At 34.8% G+C, this 21283-nt stretch overlaps 1 protein-coding gene across 6 annotated transcripts in view; it reads right to left on the bottom strand.

Moving 5' to 3' along the window:
• The window catches only part of LINGO2 (leucine rich repeat and Ig domain containing 2), a 1152505-nt gene that overhangs the window by 648360 nt on the left and 482862 nt on the right, over positions 1-21283 (bottom strand). For all 6 annotated transcript variants that reach the window (XM_081067709.1, XM_081067714.1, XM_081067711.1 and 3 more), the window contains one exon: positions 9577-9657. The gene's annotated coding sequence lies outside the window, so the exon portion shown is untranslated. The remainder of the gene's footprint in view (positions 1-9576; positions 9658-21283) is intronic.

Raw genomic sequence — 21283 nt, 5'->3', positions numbered from 1 at the left:
AGAGAGAGACAGAGACAGAGAGAGAGAGAGAAAGAGAGACAGAGAGACAGAGAGATTACAATGCAAATGCAGTAAAATGTTAACAGCTTGGAAACCTGGACAGTGGTCCATGAAAATCCTTGTTACTATTTTGCCACTATAGTATATGAAGTCAGGCAATTAAGTTCGCAAACTCATCTTAGATAAAGTGCTACATACCTCATTGCTAAATATCACTATGGTCACCTTCCAAGTACTCCCCTGGGGAAGCTATGTACCAGTGTCTAGTCCACTCTTCAAAGCAATTTTGGAACTCTTTTTCTGGAATGGCCATCAGAGCTGTTGTCGTATTACCCTTGATATTCAGAATGTCATCAAAATGCCTTCCTTTCAATATTTTCTTTATCTTCAGGTAAAGGAATAAGTCACTGGGGGCCAGATCAGGTGAATAGGGAAGGTGTTCCAATACAGTTATTTGTTTACTGGCTAAAAACTCCCCCACAGACATGCCATGTGAGCTGGTGCATTGTAGAGATGTTGGTAAAAAGTTTAGGTTGTCTAACTTTTTCCTCCAGCTTTTTCAGCACTTCCAAATAATAAACTTGATTAAATGTTTGTCCAGTTGGTACAAATTCATAATCCATAATCCCTCTGATATCAAAAAAAGATTAGCAACATGGTTGCAACAAGTTCTCAAACTTAATTATCAGACGTTGTATGTCTGAAATTATGTCACAAATTAAAGAAAACAAAGTTCAGAGACAAAAATTAAGGACACATTAGGAGCCAAAATTTGACTAGAGCACTGAAGTTAAATTTTACCTGATGTATTTCCAGTGGAAAAGAGAGAAAGAAAAAGAGGTAAGATATAGATAAATAATAACTGATAATTTTCCAGAAGTGATGAAAGATACCAATATAAAGTTTAACTAATCTAAGATTTAAAAATAAATAAATAAATAAATAAATAAATAAATAAATAAATAAATAAATACAAAGAAGTTAATACCTGGGAATTATATAGTAGAACTACCAGTTACCAAAGACAAAGAAAAATGTTAAACGTAGTAGAGTGGAGATTGATCGTTTTTATAGAAAAAGCAATGAGCTTGACAACTGACTTCTAAACAGGAACCATGTACATGAGTAGCCAGTATAGTAACAGATGAAATCCGCTGAAGCAAAATAACCAACAACTTAGAATCATATGTTCAACAAAATGTCTTTCAATGATGAGAAAGAAATAAAAAACATTTATAAACAAACAAAACTGAGCATCTGAAACCAATAGATAATAAAAATGATATTTAAAATGTAGTTCCTTGGGCAGAAAAAAGATCTCAGATGGAAGACCTCAGATAAAAAGGAATGGTAAGCAAGCATAGTGAGCAATATTCATATTTATTTATATGAAACAAAAATAAAAGTGTCATTAGGATTAAAAATTGCAACAGAACTAAAATACATGAAAATTGCTTATAAAATTAAAGGAGGATGCTTGTAGTTAAGTTATGCCAAGCTTTTAGATTGTTTAGACGGAGAGCGAAGATTGAACTTAACACTTTAGTGAGTTTCTCTATGGATGATAATATTTCTAATGTAATCATTAAAAAACTGAAAAAGAGATAAGTATTAAGCTAATGGAGGGAAAGATAAAAGAGAATAACTAATCAGTTCAAAATAATTAAATAATAGACAAAGAAACACAGAATGAGTAGACAAATGAAGTCAAAATAATGTTGAAGATATAAAGAAAATATATTACCATTGTAATTAACATAAATAGGCTAAAATTTAAAACAGAGGCTAGTAGTAAGTAGGCAACATGATTCCATATGTGTAAAATTAAAAAAAAAAAACTAAGATATGTATGCCACAACAAATATACATTGGTAAAAATATGTGTCCAAACCGTAGTGAAAAGCAAAAGAGTGAACAAATTCAGAAGAGAGTTTATTTTCTGACAAGGAAAGAGATTGAATTGGGGAAAAATATATGAGTTACTTCAGAATATGTTAACATTTTTCTTATACTGGATGGTGTGCATAATGCTATGCACATAATAGTTTTATTTACACCGCATGCATACTTGAAACATTGTTTCATATCTCCAGCTATTCAACAAAACCAATTAAAAAAGAGACAACATCAGAAATAAGAGATTCTGGATGGATGTAGAATGTATTATATCGCTGTTCTGATGCTAGGATGTGCTGTCAAATTGAGAAGGAGATCTGTTTTTGATTGAGGAACCAGTCTGATTACGTAAAAGTGCAAAAAGTAAATGTGGGTTAGGTTGTGGTGACCATTCAGCTCTACCAGGTAGTTAAGGGTGGTGGGTAGCAAAATTGCCCCCTTCCCTCACTCCTCCCTGGATCCATTCACTCTATAGTGTTACTTTGCATCTACTTTCATCAAGAGAGAAAGCGTAATTGTTCACTTCTTGTATTTGGGCTGGCTTTGTGACTTGCTTTGGCTAATAGAACATTTTAGACATTGGCCTCAAGAAGTCACGAATGAATCTATGCTTTGTCTTAAAACACTGCCATCTACTATGTGAATTTGTCCAAACTAATCAATTGTTTGATGAGAGACATGTGACCCAGTCACTCCTGTTGCCTTAGCTATAAAACTGCAGAATGAGTGAGGCCATTCTAAACTAATCAGCCCTGGTCTACCCACTGCTGAACTAATGGACATGAGCAAGTTCAGCCGAAATTAATGGAGACTGGGATCACCAAACCACCCATTGACCCCCAGACCCGTGAGCAATAATCAAATGACTGTTGCGTTAAGAAGTGAGTTTTTGAATAGTTTGTTACTCAGCAGCATATCATACAATCATTAAAGCAGATCTTAATCATAAGTAAACTGATTCTACAATTCTACAAGCACTATTTCCTTCCTATGTTTTCACTTTTTTTCTGAAAGTACCATAAAACATGTTTACCTGATTATAATTTTGTAAACCCATGAAACACTTAGTAGCCATGAATATTTCTAGGCTACACGAAATGGCCACATCTTTGGAATATTTGAGACAAGAAAGTCTTCAAATATTATAAAATATGAGAAAACAGATTTTAAATCACTTTAAGAAAGTAAATGGAACAAAGTTTCTTAAGGATAAAATAGAAAAAATTCGAGGGAAAATGCACAGGTAGGTATGAAACTGAGGGACACTGATCTCCCTTCTCTTCATTTACGGAGCTGTAACATGGAGCCGCAGTGCTCATGAAAAGAAGAGAACAGGGCTGACAGAAGGTCTCTTTAACAGAGTCATCAAGGCACGCATGAGGTTAGCATATTTTCCATGAACAAGCAGCATAACTTAGTATCTGCTCTAACACCACACACAGAATAATGGAAATGGCACTTTCAGACTACTGATACTCCCACAGGGAACTCAGCAGTGAACTAGGAAAAGATCACAGGCTCTGACAGCTGATTGGTGAATTAATTAGGTGTTGCACTTTTTTTAATGCCATTGTGAATTACATGTGGAACACACATTCAGAGTCATAAAAAGATTTTAAGGAACCTAGGTGTCTCGCAACAGTAAGGCAAAATGTAATCAGAATCCTGAGGGAAGCCCAATGCAAATAGGTTTGCTAGAGCCATGCTGAGATTAATCTTACATATCTCCCTTTCTGAGAGGAAAACTTAGACTGTGTGATCTAAATTATGTAGACTCCGAGTGAAAGAAAAGGCATGGATGCCTTTTTATTGCTCTTTCTCAAGTTTTCTTGATACAGACTTCATACTTACAAACTTTGTACTTATCTCTAAAGACATTCCTCCTTACAGAACTTATCAAGTGACAAGATTTTGAAGACAGAGCATTAAAAGGACCATTTTTCAATCTGCAAATGCCCACGTCCCAGTGACTGCTATGTATAGTCTCTCAAGAAATATTCTTTTGTTGTAGGACTTTGTGCTAAGTATATATTATTTGGTAATGTATTTGTCAGCTGTGTGATCTTGGGCAAGTTATTGAATGTCTTCAGCCCTCAGTATCTTTATCTGCAGAATGGGGATAGTGATAACATTCACTTCATAAGGCTATTATGAGGATTAAGTAAATATTGTCAAGTGCTTAAAAAAGTGCCTGGCATACATATGACAAGTGTTATAAAAGTTGCTGCATGAATATGAATACAAAATGATGTTCTCCTGTTGCCAATGAGATCCATTACCATTTAAACCATCAATCACTCAATGGACAAAGGTTTTGATTTCCAACATTCTAAATGAAATGGCTCTTCCCTCAGAAAACACATCTTTCACAGAGTTGAACTACAAAAATACTAACAGAGCTTCACATATCAAGAATAGGAGTGTGAAGTTTCACAGATTTGCTATGTTTTCCTATTATGTTCTGTAACTGGGAGAATAAGGAGATAAATGTAGAATTTATGCTGCAAGCAAGTTGAGGTGCAGGTGTGTTGAGATTAGCTATCCCCCTGCCCTGTGGGAATGGCACATAGCAAAGGCAAACCGATTCAAAACAATTCAGCTCTTACTTTGAGCAAAGCACTGGGAAAGGCCATGGAGATAATGTGAATCTAACACCAAAGGGAAAGGCCATGGAGATAATGTGAATCTAACACCAAAATAAGCTCCTCACCTTCAAGTCTCCAAAATCTCTATTAATAATATCTTAATCTCTTCCAATAAAACTTTGATCACTGAAAGTACATATGGGTATAGAAAGAACACATACAACTTTTTTAAAGGTTATTCTTAACTTTAGTTCCCTTTCCTTCCTCTGTCTGCTATGTGCTGAAATAACCGTTGTGTCATAAAAGGATCAACTGCTTTGCTTATCTGTACTGTTTTCTCATGTACACAAACACAACAGGTGCTCGATACATGCGTGTTTGGGTACTCCAAGAACTGTGGTGGAAAAAGAGCTGCTTCTCGGGAAATTCGTGAGTATTGACAATAGATAACATTTACCAAGAAAACGCGCTAATATATTAAGTGATTATCATGTTTAATTTTCAAAACACCACTGCAACTTAAGTGCTGACAAGAAAAATGAGGTGGCATCCTGACCAAATCTACCCTTGATCCAAATAAAAGAGCCAGGGTCCATGCCCAGGCTGATCCCAGAGCAATTAGGCTTCACCACCATTTGTGCCTTTAGCTTCTGTTCAATTGCCAGACACATGCAACAGATTTAGTTCTGAGTTTCCTAGTACCCTACACACACACACACACACACACACACACACACACACACACACAAGCGCTCAAATAAAGCTACCACATGATTCAGTGGAATCATCAGTTAAAATTTAGTAAGTTGCCACAAGAAGCTCTGCTATTTGGAGTGCTGAGACTGAAGGGAAGCACACCCCATGGTCTCCTCAATGGGGAAACTTTAGAGAGGATGCAGAAAAACCACACCATGAATAACATTACCCAGTAAATGCAAGCCTGGGCTTCCAGCATCTCAAACACAAATCACCGTAAGTCGATTGCATTGATTCAAGCTGTGGTTCAGTGAAAACACTTCTACGGAGTAAATACAAAGATTATAATAGTCTTGTTGAATCCACTGATACAATTTAAGGTATATAAATGAATAAAAGGGATTCATATTATCAGCCACATTATTAATATTATGTCGTGTTACTACTTTGCTGATTAACACTGGCTGGCAGAAATTGTGATGTACGAAGTTCAGACAATTATGTTCATGAACTCAACCTAGAAAAAGTGCTACATACCTCATTGCTGAATATCACTACGGTCATCTTCAAAGTACTCCCTTTGGGAAGCTATGCACTGATGCCAGTGCCTAGTCTACCCCCAAAGAAGTCATTGGGGGCCAGATCAGGTGAGTAGGGAGGGTGTTCCAATACAGTTATTTGTTTACTGGCTAAAAACTCCCTCACAGACAGTGCCCTGTGAGCTCATGCATTGTCGTGATGCAAGAGTGAAAATTTCAGGTTGTCCAACTTTTTCCTGCAGCCTTTTCAGCACTTCCAAATAGTAAATTTGGTTAACTGTTTCTCCAGTTGGTAGAAATTCATAATGAATAATCCCTGTGATATCAAAAAAGGTTAGGAACTTCACTGCAGCAAGTTTGTGAACTTAATTGTCATACCTTATACTGTATGATAAGTCACAGACCACAAATATTTGCTATTACTAAGTCAGGACATAGTCATAGGTTTAAAAATATTCATATTTTGGGCATCTTCTCAGAAGCTGAGATGCCTAACCAGAATACATATCTGAAGAGGCTACCATTGTATCTATGTAGAGAAGTATAAAAGGGAATATCTATAGCCTGCATCTAGACTTTTCTCAGAAAAAAAAAACAAAAAAACAAAAACTCTGGTTTTATCCAACATATGAGCAGCAGTATGATTGAAAGAACAGCATCCTATTCCAATCACAATATTAAACCATTAAAAATAATAAGTAAAATATTTAACTTTATGCTGTAAAATGCACTCCTAGGTAACTGAATAATTGTTGGCACTAATTCCAGGTCAATTAAATGGCAAAGCATGTGGTCTGTAATAGCTGATTGTAAGTCATTCTTCTTACTGTCATTATTACATACACCTCAATAACAACATCATATCACGAGCAGCGCTTTTATCATCCTATTTTCAAAGGCGCGCACACTAAGCCCAGACACCTCAAATAATTTACCAAAGTGACAGATGCAGTGAGTGTGAACCCACTGCACAGATGTTGGCACTCCTGGGATTGTAACCACTAAAACTTTCTGCCTCACTATTAGCAACTTATGTGAAATGGATGAAACTCATAGCTTTTCAGATGCAAAGTGACACCTCTTCAGACACTGGTTGATCCATGAATCCTTGGTGAGAAGCAACTGGCCAGCCAACCACACCAGAGAACATCTTTAGAGACAGGATTCAACCCTTTATGCAACAGCAGCCCATTCTGCTTGGGGAGAAATTCTAATTTTTACATTTTTTTGTTTGTTTTTTCGTTTACTTAAACTAAACCCATATAATACTCTTTCTAAATTCTTTCCCATATTAGATCATATTACACCCAATTGTACCACGAAGTTTTCTTGCGTCACAGCTATAAAAGTCTAGCCTCCCTTCCATTTGACAGTAATTCAGATATTTACAGGGAATTACCATCATCTTTAGCACTTGCAAGTCTTATCTTCTCAAAACAAGGCATAGCTCATTTATTCAAATCTTCAAATTTCCACATGAGCATGTTTTCTCTGGGCAGTTATCCTTGTATGGATGCCCTTCAACTTGTAGACTCAGCTCCCTGTTTGGGCCGTGTTCTGCTCGGAGCACTGACCTAGTATTTCCAGCTCTTTCTCTGTGCTGTACACCTATGTGAATGTCATTCACATTCTAATTGCATGTTGGTCATCACAATGGTGGTGACATTTACCTTTTAAAGTTGAATTGGTGATTCTGTGCACAACACAAAATGCCTCTGCTATATTCACACAAATGTATCTCACTCTTTACTAATATAGATTTTTTTAAAAATCTGATGGCTTTAGAATGTAGAAAATAATTTTTAAAACTTCACCAAAGGATTTGAGGCAGTAAAGATGAGCAATGAGAAATAGGTAAATAGATCAGTACCCGTGGGGATTGTAGGGGGCTACGTTAAAATCTCCCTTTGCCATTTTAGTTGAAGACTTGACCATAGGGGCAAAGGAGAAAGATCCCAGTGTTGCGAGAAGAAGGGGTTGAAAGTGGACGTGGAAATGAGTGTAATTGTCAGAAGAAGAACCTAGAGGATACGTGATCTTTTCCTTCACCCTGCTTATTTATATGCTTTAAATTGTTGTTAAAATGAAAGTTCTCAGTGCAAACTTCCATATGGCTATGATGTTTTTAAAAATCATATCAAAATCAAATGAAATATTAATTTTCAAATAACCTCTAGTCATTTAAAAAATCAATAGTGTGTTTCATTTCTTGTAGGTAAAAATAAAATCACTTCCTGTCAAGGGACATTGGAACACAGGCACTATTCTTTGGGTTCACAATCAGGAATAGACTGTAGGACTGTACATAAATTCAAGAAGGGGAAAAAAGAGGTTAATTTATCAGGATTATTTAAACTGGCGAAAGGAACTATCAAAGAATATACTAAGAAATGTTCAAAGAAGCAATTATACTTCACGGTGTCTTCAAATCACATCAAATTGATCAGATTTTAAGTGCCACTAAATGTTCTTTTTGATTGGAAGAGCCCTTTGATTGATAGTTTTGTGCTGTGCAAATGAGCAATTTCTCCTAATTCCCTTCACATGACAATTATTCCATTCTTTCCCTATTATCTCATCCAAGTTAACATAATGGAGAGCCTTGTAAAATGTGAGCCATATGCCTCATCATACTGTTCATAATTTAAATTTTATCATGATGCTTTTATTTAATAACAATCTGACCAATTCAATATATTCTGTTTATATTTAATTTGTCTCCTATTGCTCCTTGAAATATATTTCATTTTTCATTTAAGCTTATATTTCCATGCATGGAGAGTAAGAATTTCCTTTGGACCCAAACACACCATCCTTGACTGGTGGTGTACCTGTGTGTGTGCGTGTGTGTGTGTGTGTGTCCACTATTTGTACTCGGGTAGACCATTTACATACTAGTCATTCCTTCCTTGCTATTATTATTTGTCTGATAGACATGTGAAACAGTGCTGGAAGCAGGCATATTCCCTTTCTAGAAACCCCATCTTTCTGAAGGAAATGTTTTTGCTTCATCTTGGCCTTCATGAGGATAAAAGGGAGACAGTTCCATGTGCCTCCCTGTAGTTGCAATAATATGGTCTTTCTTAACAGTTGCTAGCCAAGCCTTATATTCCTGGATACCCCTCAAATCCGAATTCCTTTTTCCATAATTTTATGCGGTGAAAAGAGAGCAGTGATGGCAAATAGTCAATTTACTAACAACTGAAAACAAAAAAGAAAACAAAAGCCTTGTCGTAATGCTTGGTAAAAGACTGCCAGCAAAGAAAAAGAGGTAGAAAAACTCATAAGAGTTTCCCCAAAAAAGAAAGTCACCCACATCACACATACATAACCTCTGAAAGGGTATGATATGGTTACTACTCTTATAATTGCAATTTTTAAAATATAGAGTGAGTAAACGTTATGCCCTGCAAGAATAATGAAAACAAATAAAGCCCAGAGTAATTCAGCTTCCTCTTCAGATTAATAGCAATATACCTCCAATATCACTGCCCATATCATAAGTGTTAATAAAGAAAAAATCTTTATTCATACATAATGTATAACATTTGAAAAGGCTAATATTGTGTTTAAAAGGCCAACAATCACTTGACAAAGACAAAAACCAATTATAGGCTATTGGAAACATATCACTTGTAACATATACGGTAAAAATGGATAAGCCCAACTGTGGATTGTCAAAATCTCAATAACTTCCCCCAGTCACTTTGGAGCTAACAAACCAGAGGAACTACTTAATTAAAAATATGATAAAATAAAATAAAATCCACTTCCTGGTATCAAGAAATTAAGCTATGAGACAAAAAACACATTATTTCATTTCATCCCGAAAATACCATTAACATAAACTTAGTATTTACCTTATGTGATAAAAAATCCATTGGACACTTTAAAAGCCACAGCAACTCATGATGCAGCCTTCTGGTGGTACTCTTCAATTCCTATAAACAAAAAGAAGGTGAACGAGAACATTTAGAGCAACATATGTCATTGTAAAATCATGCTGATTAGCTATGAAATGTTTATTATCTCTCCACACCACCATTTAAGAAATCTTCCTATATATTGCTGCTACAGATTTCATTAAATGAATAATGCAGCAATAAAAATTATGTCCTCCTGGGATTCCCAAAGTATTAAGTCGACTCCAGATTATGAAACACTACAAAAAAGAAATCCACTCTATCACATGTTACTTTGCTGAGAACGGCTGTTGTACCATGAAAACTAAAGCTTTTGTAATTGAAATTTTCTCTTATTACATACACATTGCCAACGTAAACATTTTTTCCACCTTGACAGTGAGTTATAAGTAATAGGGGGTATTGCTCATTGTTTAGTTTTTACTAGTGATTTCTTTACTAGATTTTAGCAAGTATTCTTACTTTATGTTCCCAGATTTTCCTGGACAAGATACATAAAATATGGCAAATGACAGTCATCCATTTGACAAGTTGATATGAAATATATAGGTATTTAAGTGACTTCTACTTCTAGATAATATACACTATGCACAACAAATAATAATAATAATAATAATAATAATAATAATAATGCAAACTTTCACAACCTGTCTCAATTATCTATCAAAGAAACACTTTTAACCATTATGTTACCCCACCTACTTGCTAAAAGAGAAATAAAGTGATAGGCAAGATATATCAGTACCCTGCTGCTCTCTAATGTTACTTCTCTACATTTATTCAATTTGGGCACAAATCTCAATGAAGCAGCACCACAGACATCTGTGCCTGCCTCCCACTACTTTTCTGAAAATCTCCAGTTCATTAGGAGGCAAAGAATATCATGGTAGGAACAGAGATGGTGGGGAGGGATCTCCTAACTGAGAAGAATAACTTTGTCAAGGCACATGTAGGAGGTGAGAACAGAAACAAAGTGCTTCCTATCCCTTTGCCAGAGGGATCCTATGAGGACATACTTCAACAGCTAGATTCAAACAAATCACATTAGCAACCAATGTTTCGGAAACATACCAGCAGGAACTATATATATTTAGTATATACAAACATTAAATATCTATACAGGAGACACATATTTATATATATATATATATATATATATATATATATATATGTTATGTATATATTGGTTATAACTATCATCCATCTATCTATCTATCATCTATCTATCTATCTATCATCTATCTATCTATCTATCTATCTCTCTATCATCTATCTATCTATCATCTATCTATCTATCTATCTATCTATCTATCTATCTATCATCCATCTATCTATATATTAATAGCTCCCTTAGCACGTGCTTCTTTATCTCTTGTCTATTCTTGAAATTAAAACTCACTTTGAAGCAAAGATGCTTTCTAGCCAAATAAATAAATTCTGCATGGTAATATATTCCATTACATTCTAGAAAGACATCAGAAGCTACATTTACGTTGGGGAGAAACAAACTTTGAAAGAAAGTGTCAACCACATGTGATAAGAAAAGGAGTATTCTAAAGTTCAGAAGATTGGGGCAATAGGCATAAAAATACTGAAATATCAGGAATGGCTGCATAGCATTTTATGAATTTCTGGACATACTGCAGAACTATCCTGCTTTCTTGAAAACACATCAACTGATACAATGTTGCATCATCTGCTGACTCTGTATTCACAATTGTTTACCTTATTCTCATTTTGTTATTTCTAACTCTACCATAAACAACACTAAATTTTTATTGGAGGCTCACTGTGACAAATCCCGTGATAGGCATTTTCATATACGTATCTCATTTAATCAACAAGATATACATACATTGTCATACTTTGTAGACAGCTACCCATTGTCTTATATATGTCTCAGCATAAAAATCTTAAATTGGAAGCTGCATGCTCCATGAAATGAAGTGCCGTTTCCAATGAATTTTTAAGTTCTACATCTTTAATTCGCTTACATTTTAGAATGTGTAAAGTGTTGAATAATTTAACATGTATATGGAATGTGAAAGTTATCAAACAAAACCCATCATTTTGTTACCCCAAACTTGCATTTTAGCATTCCACTGGGGAGGGGGGATGATCCTGATACCTCACAAGTCCTTTTGTTTATGATCACATTTAAGGATTAGATTTATGACACCTTTAAGGAAGAAGAAATGTGTACTATATCTCCAACCTACGCATTTTATTTTTCTAATTTTGCTGGAAGAAAATAGTTTTAACTAAGACCATATATTGTTTGAGGGAGATGAAAAATAAGGTATGAAGGGAAAGTAAATGGTTTGAATACAAAAGAAGTATCTAGATATAAAGGACTAGAGAGACTAATTTTCTAAATAAAAAAAAAAAGTAGGGAACAGATAAGGTAGTGGAGAAAGAAGCTGGGGGAAATGTGGTGCTAAACCCATAAAAGTATATGTGTTTTGGGGGTGTTTATTCTGATGAGAGTTGAAGGAGTACAATTGTCTAAGTAGAAATTCCTTCATAATTTGCTGGGTTATTAATTACATACTGGAAGAAAGAAATGCAAAGCTGTAATACCTAAAAAATAATTCAGTGGTTACAAAAATGAGGCATCACACTCTGCACCTAACAAGTAAGATGAAAATCCAGGCCCAGATGTGATCCTATATCTTGTGACTCATTTCTCTTAACTTAGGGAGGTTCTTTTATATCAAAATTATTTGTGAAAGTAGCAGGATGATATTAGTAATAGAGTAAATATTGCTCAGAGGAAGAAGAGGGAAAGTATGAAAAATCAATTTCATAAAAATTGGAGCATGTGGTTCAGTTAAACTGAGAACGAGACTCAGAATAAAGAATCTGAGGAATTGTGCCCTCAACATTTTCACTGAGTCACATTCTTTGAGATAAGTGATAATACCTAGAACACAAAAAATAAGGACTTGAATTTGCATTTGCAAGTAGTAGAGAAAAGATAGCCCGGGCATGTGTAAAAAAAAAAAAAAAAAAAATCTGCCCACCTGCTTAAGATGTTCAATATAATCACACCTAAAGCAGGCAGTGTATCTAACACAATCCAATGAAAGTCAACCTGGAAAAGATTTATAAAATATACACAGACTTTTTTTTTTTAACCTTAGGTGTACAAATATGATTTTCCCCAAAAATCACATGATCAGTTACAGGCAGAAATAAAATAATATTTGCCTCTGGTTTCCAAGAAGGTTCCCTTTTCAGTACATGATAGCACCTCCCTTATTTCTAGTATCTTTCTACAGTACAATGATTAGATATTACAGTTCAACCCGAAATGTGTATGCAGTGCTCAGCAGACCGTGATTTTAAGTGCAGCACTGAAGTAATGTGTGGATTAAAGTACAGTGTACTTATCACAATCTCCAGCGTTTAGTGAGTGATTAAATGGCAGCTGCTATTGCTATATTATTATTACAAAATGAGAGAAAATACAAGTAAGAAGAAGATAGTGGTGATGAGAGGGGAAAAAAATAGTAAAGAGGGTCGATGAACATGCTATAACAGAAAGTTTAGAGGAATTAATATTTTAAAAAGAAAACCAGATCTGACTGAATACTCATTCAAACAAGTGACTTTAACTTCAAAGTTAGAAATATGCAAATGAAATTTATAAAAGAATAATTGTTGTTTTATTTACCTCTTTAGACAATGAGGATAATAATATACATGGGTAAGCAATATTTTAAAACTGGTTCAAACTGTAAGTATACCTGTTAGGTTTATGGTGGTATGCTAGGAAATATTTGAAAACAAAGGAAAAAAGAGTATCAGTCTTCCTGGAGTTTCCATAATATTTTAGAGGGAAGAATACATACCTACACTGTGGCTATTCCTAGGTATGAATACCCTCTAGTTATGAATTTACGTCTCTATCTTTACAAGAGTTTAGGAGAAAATCCCTGGTTTAAATAAAAGGGTTGATATTTTTACCATTCTTCTTTTCTTTTTTCCACAGCATTTTCTACTGATTTCTATACTTTATTTCAAAGTGGTGGAGAGGTGAAAAGTCTTTATTTTTTTTTTCCAGAGGAATGCACAGTATTACGGCATCTCCTTTTAAAAGAAAAGTAACTCTTCCACTTACTGAATTTTTTATTCACTATTAGTAATACTTAGTATACAATAGTCTGTGGGCTCTGTGCAACCTAATTCTCTATGATGCATTTAAGAACCTATATTTAAATACATTGAAAGAACCTACATAAATATTTTAAGAATACATATTTAAATATATTTAAGAACCTACTGTGAAATAAATTATGTATGTATCTGTGTGTGTGTGTGTGTGTGTGTTTATAATGTATAACTCATCTGTTTGTTACTGTTGTAGCTTTCACACAAGACCACGTTGCATAGGGCATTAACACGGAGAGAAAATGATGTTGCAGAGTTTATCACAATAAAGAGTTTTGAGCAATGAATTGCTTGGATGATCCCTTAAGACACATAACACAGCATTACCTAAGGAGCACCCAGTGGTCCATAACCTCTGACGTGGAATTGCACCAACATGCTGGAAAGCTTAGATATGGCTAAGAGAACTGGTGTGCCCTACACTGTGTGGGGAGAGAGTCGCTCATACACTGAGAAGATGGAATGTTTTAGACTAGTATATGGCACTGCATCCCCTTCACATGACTTTCTTTAGTCATGAAATAGAAGGAATAAGTGAAATAACCTGTCTGCTGTGTGCCTGGATATGATGCTTTAAAAACTTTGTTTAATTTATTTACCATACGATAAATCTTGTGAGATAGGTAGTACTGTCCCTTGTACAAATACAAAACTGAAGCTTAGAAAGTGACACAGTTATTTTTTCAAGATCACAGACTTTTGTGTTATATATCAGTGTCTCCATAGTATCAACTATAGCTTTGGCCACGGGAGTGGTTAGAACAAATGTTAAATTGAATGCAATGGTGCTTTATAAAATTTGGAACCTGTAATGAGTGCAGTTGACGAGAACTGGATGATTTAAGTGTTTTATTACCAACATTTCAGGATTGGTAAATAAAATAAAAGTTCTGAATAAAAGCTCTTTCTTTTGTTTGTTGTTTTGGCTCTTGTTGGAAAGGCTGGTTATTAAAATGATATACAGTCTGTTTTCTGAATGAATGTTAAATATTAGACTTACACTAGAATCTTTTTATTAAGATTCATAAAAATATAACATCCAATATTTTAAACAAGGTGTTTTTGCATAAAGTACTAGCTACTTAATCAAAACAAATAATATTTCCAACAAATTGACATAATATAAATGGCATTTTCTGGAAACGTAGATTCATTCAACATTACTTTTCCATTAGGATACAAAATAGATATACCATTTATTTAATCTTAATTCTAATATAACAAAGTACCTATGTAATTCTTAATTTTAATATTATAAAACAACTAGGCTAATACTAAGAATTAAGCTAGACAATTCATTACTCTAATATAGTAAGTTAGCTGTACTATTTACTGGGGCAACAGAAGGAATATAGAAGGGAAATAGGAGAAATACTTTCACAAAGTAATTTTGACTCTGGCATTTACTAGAACTTTTTAATATTAACGTACACATTTTTCCAAAGTCAAGAGAAGCATAACAATAGTATTACTTGACTGACTTACTCTATAGAGATTCCACTTATAACATGTTGCCCTAGATGGCAAAGAGACTCTTGCAATTACATTATACTAAATTCCATTTTAGTATGAAATGCACATCACGTGTTCTTCAGGAAAGGAAAACAGTAATAAAAAGGGGAATGTGGACTCCTCTATTTTAAGATGTCTGGTTTTAAATTGCTTTGTTTGGTGGCTCTCAACAGAATGACGAGGACTTCACTTTGGATTGCTTTTGGTGGCTTATATTTCCCTTTGTTCTTAACTTTCTCAGAGGGGTACGTGGTAGAGATATCAGCATTTTTATTTGCTTTCATCTTTCAAAACCCAAGAGTGAAAGAAATATCCTGTTATCTTTTTATTAGGTCCATCAAGTTAAAAGTTTTTTGTGCTTAAACTTTTAAAAAGTTGAAATTCTACTATGGCTAAAAATTTTTACAAGTGAAACATTTCAGTTTGGTCTCAAAACGTATCTTTATAAAATATTTCTCTTTGAACCACACACACACATACACACACACACACACACACACACACACACACAGTAAGACAATTTCATACCTTTCATACATTAACATAATTATACTTAATATGCACCAAATGCCTACCATAAACCAGGTACTTGCTAAGTACTTTACAGCTACTTGCTCACTAAATTCTCAAAACAATCAAATGACACTATTTTTATCCCAATTGAAAGATGGAAAATTGAGGCACAGAGATATTAACCAATCAAGTAATTAACAGACTTTTAATTTAAACCAAGGAAGCATAACTCCTGTTCTTGAGCTATTAACAACAATGCAATACTACCTCTGATTAAAAGATAGTAATAATGCAAAAATCAGAGAGTGTGATACCTCCAGTATTGTTCTTTTTTTTAAATATTGCTTTGGCTATTCGGGGTCTTTTGTGGTTCCAAACAAATCTGATGATTTTTTGTTCTATTTCTTTAAAAAATGCCATTGGGATTTTAATGGGGATTGCATTAAATCTGTATATGGCTTTGGGTAATATGGCCATTTTAACTATGTTGATTCTTCCAATCCATGAGCACGGAATGTCTTTCCATTTCTTTGTGTCTTCTTCAATTTCTTTCAAAAATGTCTTATAGTTTTCAGCATATAAATCCTTCACATCCTTGGTTAAGTTTATTCCTAGGTATTTTATTCTTTTTGCTGCAATTGCAAAAGGAATTGTTTTTTCTATCTCTTTTTCTGAGATTTCATTGTTGGTATATAGGAAAGCAATGGACTTTTGTACGTTGATTTTGTAGCCAGCAACTTTACTGTATTCATTGATTGTTTCTAATAGCTTTTTGGTGGAGTCTTTAGGGTTTTCAATAATCAAAACAGCTTGGTATTGGTGGAAAAACAGACACATAGACCAATGGAATAGAATTGAGAACCCAGAAATAAAACCACATAAATATGGACAGATAATTTTTGACAAAGAAGCTAAAAACATACAATGGAGGAAAGACAGCCTCTTCAATAAATGGTGCTGGCAGAATTGGATAGCTACATGCAAAAGAATGAAACTGGACTGCTATCTGTCACCATGTACCAAAATTAATTCAAAATGGATCAAAGACTTAAGCATAAGACCTGACACAATAAACTGCATTGAAGAAAACATAGGTACTAAACTTATGGACCTTGGGTTCAAAGAGCATTTTATGAATTTGACTCCAAAGGCAATGGAAGTAAAAACTAAAATAAACAAATGGGATTATATGAAACTGAAAAGCTTCTGCACAGCAAAAGAAACTATTGACAAAATAATGAGGCAACCAACTGAATGGGAGAAGATTTTCGCAAACAGTTCCTCTGATAAGGGGCTAATATCCAAAATATACAAGGAACTCATGAAACTCAACAACAAAAAAACAAACAACCCAACTGAAAAATGGACAGAGGACCTGAAGAGACATTTCTCCAAAGAGGATATACAAATGGCAAATAGACATATGAAAAAATGCTCAACATCGCTAATCATCAGAGAAATGCAAATGAAAACCACAATGAGATATCACTTCACCCCAGTCAGAATGGCTTTCATCAACAAGACAAATAGTAACAAGTGTTGGAGAGGCTGTGGAGAAAAAGGAACTCTCATACACTGTTGGTGGGAATGCAGACTGGTGCAGCCGCTATGGAAGGCAGTGTGGAGGTTCCTCAAGAAATTACGAATAGAATTACCATATGACCCAGCAATCGCTCTCCTGGGTATCTACCCCAAAAATATAAAAGCATCTCTCTATAGAGACACGTGTACTCCAATGTTCATTGCAGCTTTGTTTACGGTGGCCAAGACATGGAAACAACCAAAATGTCCTTCGATAGATGAATGGATAAAGAAGTTGTGGTACATATACACAATGGAATACTATTCGGCGTTAAGGAAAGATGATATAGGAACATTTGTGACAACATGGATGGATCTCGAGAGAATAATGCTAAGTGAAACAAGTCAGACAGAAAAAGCAGAGAACCCTATGATTTCACTGATATGTGGTATATAAACCAAAAAGAACAAGACAAACAAATGAGAAACAAAAACTCATAGACACAGACAATAATTTAGTGGTTACCAGAGGGTAAGGGGGTGGGGGGTGGGTGATGAGGGTAAAGGGGATCAAATATATGGTGATGGAAGGAGAACTGACTCTGGGTGGTGAACACACAATGGGATTTATAGACGATGTAATACAGAATTGTACACCTGAAATCTATGTAAATTTACTAACAATTGTCACCCCAATAAAATTAATTAAAAAAAAAAAAAAGAAGTTGTGGTACATATACACAATGGAATACTATTCGGCGTTAAGGAAAGATGATATAGTAGCATTTGTGACAACATGGATGGATCTTGAGAGTATAATGCTAAGTGAAATAAGTCAGACAGAAAAAGCAGAGAACCCTATGATTTCACTGATATGTGGTATATAAACCAAAAACAACAAAAGAACAAGACAAACAAATGAGAAACAAAAACTCATAGACACAGACAGTAATTTAGTGGTTACCAGAGGGTAAGGGGGTGGGGGATGGGTGATGAGGGTAAGGGGGTCAAATATATGGTGATGGAAGGAGAACTGACTCTGGGTGGTGAACACACAATGGGATTTATAGACGATGTAATACAGAATTGTACACCTGAAATCTATGTAAATTTACTAACAATTGTCACCCCAATAAATTTAATTAAAAAAAAAGATAGTAATAATGGCATTCTGATAAGAGTACACATGAAAATGTTCCTTTACCATCTTAACCACACTTAAATCAAAGCTATCAAACCACAGAAGTACATGTAGGGTGGCAGAAATAGTTTAGTTAATAATAACAGAGCTGAATTTGTTCACCACACAATGTCTGGTAGAGTACCAAACACAGGAAACCAGTCAATAAATATTTGTTGTATGAGTAAATTAACAAATAAATGATGAAATGTATGTGAGCTCTGGTGTGTCTACAAAACCCTCCAGAAGTGCCAGCTCCAAACACAGTAACCAAGCAGCCCAGTCTGGATACAGTACACACCTTTCCTGAGGCCACACATTGCCTTCCTCACCTTCATCTCCACCTTCCAGGTGGAGCTTTAGTAACCTGTGTTCCATTTACAGCTGCCTAAATTTATATTCATTAGGTTCTTGTTCTATGCTATGGTGCTTCTAATAGTACATAGCTTAGGCGGAGCTAAATAAATACTCACAGAAGGAATCAGTTGAATCAATGCATGAATCTATGAATGCAGAGAATAAAAAACTTAAATAAAGAAAATAATATGGATCAACCATTTAATAAATTAATTGAAAATGTGATTCCAGTTAATATCGGTACATTTTAACTGAGGCTTTTGAGAGAAATATCATGATTCAGGATAATAATCCTAGTCATGAGAACATAAGGCAATAATACCATAAATCAGAAATCCAAACCCAGAAGCCATTGTCGTTGTCCTGGATTCCTCCTCTCTTACCTCCTCAAGTGCACCCTGAATCCATGTATGTGCTGTCACCTTTACTGCCACCCTGCAGTGGGAGCCATACTCTGTCTCCTGGATGACTCTCGTGGCCTCCTAACTAGTCTTTCTACTTATGAGCTTATCCTTCCAATCCATTCTCTATATTCTAGAATTATCTTAAAATATCAATGGGATCATGTCTCTCTATAAGTGCCTTCCCTTTGTACTTTGGAGATTTTTACATTTTGTTTTCTTCCCATATGCATTCTCATTCTCTCTCTCTCTCTCTCTCTCTCTCTCTCACCAAACTCCACTTCTTCAGTTCTACCTCCTAGCGTCATCTTCCTCATGCTCAGTCTCATTCTGTGCTGAGAGCTTGGCCACATGTCAGCGTCCCCACATGCACTATTCCTCTATTAGAGCCATCTTCTTCCTACTCTTCCCCTCGCCTTTTCATTTTCACATTAGGTTTCACCTTAAATGTCACTTCCAAATGTACGCCTCATTCTAAATGGGAGACCCACTGACATGGCTTCCTCAACTTTTCCTCCTCCCTGTCATGTCCCATAATAATGTAATTGTTCTGAGCTCAAGATTTGTGTGGAGCACAACATTGGACAAGCTGTTTATCCTCGCTATGCACCAGTTTTCTTATTTATAATATGAGACACAATATTATTTACCTAAAAAGATGGTTGTGAGAACTAGTGAGTTAATACGTGTAAGCACTCAGAACAGTGTCTGACATCAGTAATATATGTGAGCCATTATCATTCAGTGAAATTTTATTTATCCATGTACTCATTTGATATTTTGCCTTTCTCATAAACATGCAAATTCAAGGTGAACAAGAATGATAGTTATATCCTTACCACCACACACTTGGTGCTACTAATAGTACATCGCTTAGGAAGAGCTAAATAAACACTTATAGAAGGAATCAGTTGAATCAATGCATGCATCTATGAATGCGGAGAATAAAAAACTTTAAAAAAGAGACAATAATATGGATCAACCATCTTTGAGCAGGTGGCTCCTTAATGTTCGAAAACTTATACAACATTGACCTGGAGATAATATGTAGCAGCATGTGTCACTTATTTAGAAAGTTGACTGGACATAAAGAAAGTATTAATATTGTACCCATTTAACTGTTCTCAATTCAAAGGTATTTGAGAATTAACTAAAAGTACCAGAAACAATTCTTGGGAGGTTGTTTCATCCCCATCCATTTCTGTCATTGTTGGGCATTAATGAATACAAAAACTTTGGTAGCTCTCAGGAAAATGTTCTGAGTTTTAAAAAAATCCATTCACGATTATCAAAGATACAATACAGTTCCTAGAATGAGACTTTACTCCAAGAAAATCTCAAAACCCAGTTTCTCACATTCTCTAACTTTGATTCTGATCTCCTTGAATTGTTGTTTTAAACCTCCTAATGCATAATCAACAAAGATGTCCTGTTGATACATTTCAGAAAATGACTGCTATGCTACTCTTAAAAAAAGATGATGTAAGACCCCCATAGCAAAAAATGATGTTAGATACCTCGTGTTCGTAATTGTTACAATATCCATTTAAACATAGATTTGGGGCTAAAAGTATAAAAGGAAAGTGTGCATATCAAGCCCTCTTGAGTTGCTTTTTTCTGCTTTCTTAGAAATAGTCATTTGTTCCTTTAATATCTTATCATTAACAACTCATCTTGGCAAACACTCTTTAGACAGTGTTTGTATTTAATCTTAGTTTCCTTCTGTAAGACCAGAGCAGAGGTATCACTGTGTATTATTTAAGAACTGGGCCTCTGCAGTCAATTTGAATCATAATCAATCCTAGTTTCTCCTGACACAAACAGTGTTCCTTTTATAAGATAAGATATTGAAAAATGTATTGAACAATATTGTTCAACAATTCATTTATTCACTATATATTTATTGAATAAATGCTTTGGGAGGGGACTGAGACTGAAGAGAAAAACAAGGCAAGTTCTTGCTCTGGAAAAATCATAGATCACAAAC

This window comes from Rhinolophus hipposideros (assembly GCF_964194185.1).
Source record: "Rhinolophus hipposideros genome assembly, chromosome: 11".
Taxonomy (NCBI): Eukaryota; Metazoa; Chordata; class Mammalia; order Chiroptera; family Rhinolophidae; genus Rhinolophus; species Rhinolophus hipposideros.
Note: the sequence above shows the minus strand (reverse complement) of the source record. Positions and strands in the feature narration are given on the sequence as shown.